This window comes from Octopus bimaculoides, chromosome 6, assembly GCF_001194135.2.
Source record: "Octopus bimaculoides isolate UCB-OBI-ISO-001 chromosome 6, ASM119413v2, whole genome shotgun sequence".
Lineage (NCBI taxonomy): Eukaryota > Metazoa > Mollusca > Cephalopoda > Octopoda > Octopodidae > Octopus > Octopus bimaculoides.
In genome coordinates this window covers 37,152,073-37,154,760 of record NC_068986.1, presented here as the reverse complement: position 1 = coordinate 37,154,760, position 2,688 = coordinate 37,152,073, and the positions used below count along the sequence as shown (strand labels likewise).

Sequence of the window (2,688 nt, the reverse complement as noted above, 5' to 3'; positions counted from 1 at the left end):
TATATATATATATATATATATGTATGTACATATATATATGTACATACTTACCTGTTTTATCTTCGATAACTATCATCATTTCATCACTCGTTATCAAAGGAGCCTTCATGCAGTTTCTTAAGCTGCTAGAAACTGCAGCAAAATTTCTTCAAATCACCATCTACATACCTTAGAAAAATGAAAGGACACATTAGGTAATGTAGTTCTACTTATACTAATAGGATGGGATGGTCATGGCTGGTCTGCCATTCATTTTATATACATGAGCTCAATAAATGCTGGCTGAACACAGCTACCATCTGCACCACCACCATCATCACCATCTTTCGTTTTATTTGATGTTGTCTTAGGTTGTGTAGTGTGTCAATTGCTCAGTATTCTTTGATTAAATTATTTAATGAATATTTTGCTATAATTAGTGATGAGAAGTTTTACAAATTAATTAAATAAATTTAAACTCTACCTTTCCATTTCTTCAATTAGTCTCATTTTGGAACTTGATTTTAAACTTTAATCATTCAGTTTTTCTTTTCACTCAATCATATTTTCACTAGCATGCACATACCATACATACATATGCATACATTTATTCACATACCCAGACGACAACATATGCACTCGCTCTCTTTCTCGTGCACACACATACACTCATGTAATTACTTGTTTTATCACACTGGCTGTGTGGTAAGAAGCTTGCTTCTTCACCACATGGTTCTGGGTTCAGCACCACTGCATGGCACCTTGGGCATGTGTTTTCTATTATAGCCTTTACCCAACCAAAGACTTGCGAGTGGATTTGGTAGACGGAAACTGAAAGAAGCCCATCATATATGTTTGTGTGTCTGTTTGTTTCCTTCTCCACTGTTAATAACTGGTTTGTTTATGTCCCTGTAACTTAGCAGTTCAGCAAAAGAGAGTGATAGTATAAGTGCCAGGCTTAAAGAAAAAAAATAAGTACTGGGGTTGGTTCATTCAACTAAAAATTTTACAAGGCCGTGCCCCAGCATGGCCACAGTCTAGTGACTGAAACAAGTAAAAGATAAAAGATATTCACACACACAAATACACACTTGCTTAAGTACACACACATATGCATGCACACACACACACACATACACACACACACACACACGTGCATGCACATAAACACTAACACACAGGCACACACACACACACACACGAAGAAGAGCACATTTGAACACACACTCATACACACACACTAGAGCACACACTAACACTTGTGGATATACCCATATACATGCTCTTTAAGTAAAAGATGTTGCACATTTGCTATCCACCAGCACACTCACCTGCATGCGCGCGCGCGCACACACACACACACAGTGTGTTTGTGTAAATATTTCTAAGATATTTGTATTTGAATGTATGTATGTATGTATGTATGTATGCAGACATACATGTGTATAGTATATATGTGAAACGTATGTACAAGTACCTCTGTAGTATGTATGTAATATACGGGGATAGTCACCTAGAGGGGAGTGTGATGATGAATTAAGACCCACTGCCTACATCACACTCACACACCACTCTCTCTCTCATCTGTCACCTCTGACATTAGACATATCACCTTTACTGTTGATCACTGACTCAGCTAAATTACTGTGTGACATAAACCAGAGGTTCATCTCTCCTTTCCTTCTTTTTAATCTGTATTGATGACATTTCTAAATTCTAGTCTTTCTTGCTTCTCTTTATCTTCAGCTTTCTGCCTTTCTTCCTTTCTAATTAACTATTTAGTACATCACCCTTTCCCCCCCTCTCTCTTTCACTATTCCACTTTTTCTATTGTTCTTCCTGCCCCCACCACCCCCACTGCTACCCATTTCTGCTTCAAGCCCTTTATTTTCTTTCTCCTGAAATCTTTTCCCCTCACTGAATAATTTCTCCCCTTTCTTGTCTATCTCTTTTTCACACCCAACCTCTCTCTCTCTCTCTCTTATGCTCCTCTTTCTTGTTTTCTTTTTCCCCCTCTCCTTTTCTGTCTTTTACATACTCTCTCCCTTTCTCTCATGCTTTCGTTTATAAGTCTCTTTCACTTCCCTCTTCTCTCTCTCCCTCTTATTTTCTTTCTCTATTTTCTTAGTATTTTCCCTCTCACTCTTTCTCTCTCTGTCAGTGACCTTCATACTTCATATGAAACAGCCAATACAATGTGTATGTGCATGCATATGTATGTGTGTGTGTGCATGCGTGTGTGTACTCAAGCAAGTGTGTATTTATGTGTATGAATATCTTTTATCTTTTACTTGTTTCAGTCACTAGAATCTGGCCATGCTGGGGCACCACCTTGAAGAATGTTTAGTTGAAATAATCAACCCCAGTACTTATTGGCTCAACTCTCATTAAACCACATGCTACCCACTTATAAAAAGACATTATAATATTGTCCAGAGTACACTATTCCTTGAGAATGCTTCTCGTGGGTAAAATGACCTTTTCGTCATATATCTGTCTGTTCTATCTGAGTTGATCTGGGTTTAAATGGTAATAACAACCACAGCTTAAACCCAGATCAACTCAGATAGAACAGACAAATATATGACCAAAAGGTCATTTCACCCATGAACATACTGGAGGAGAAGCATTCTCAAGGAATAGTGTACCCTGGACAATATATATATATATATATATATATATATATATATATATACACACACACATATA

The 2,688-nt window shown here is 37.3% G+C and overlaps 1 protein-coding gene across 2 annotated transcripts in view; it reads left to right on the top strand.

The window, feature by feature from the left end:
• Positions 1–2,688, top strand: part of LOC106867500 (semaphorin-5A) — a 308,833-nt gene that overhangs the window by 110,590 nt on the left and 195,555 nt on the right. The gene's annotated exons all lie outside the window — the stretch shown is intronic.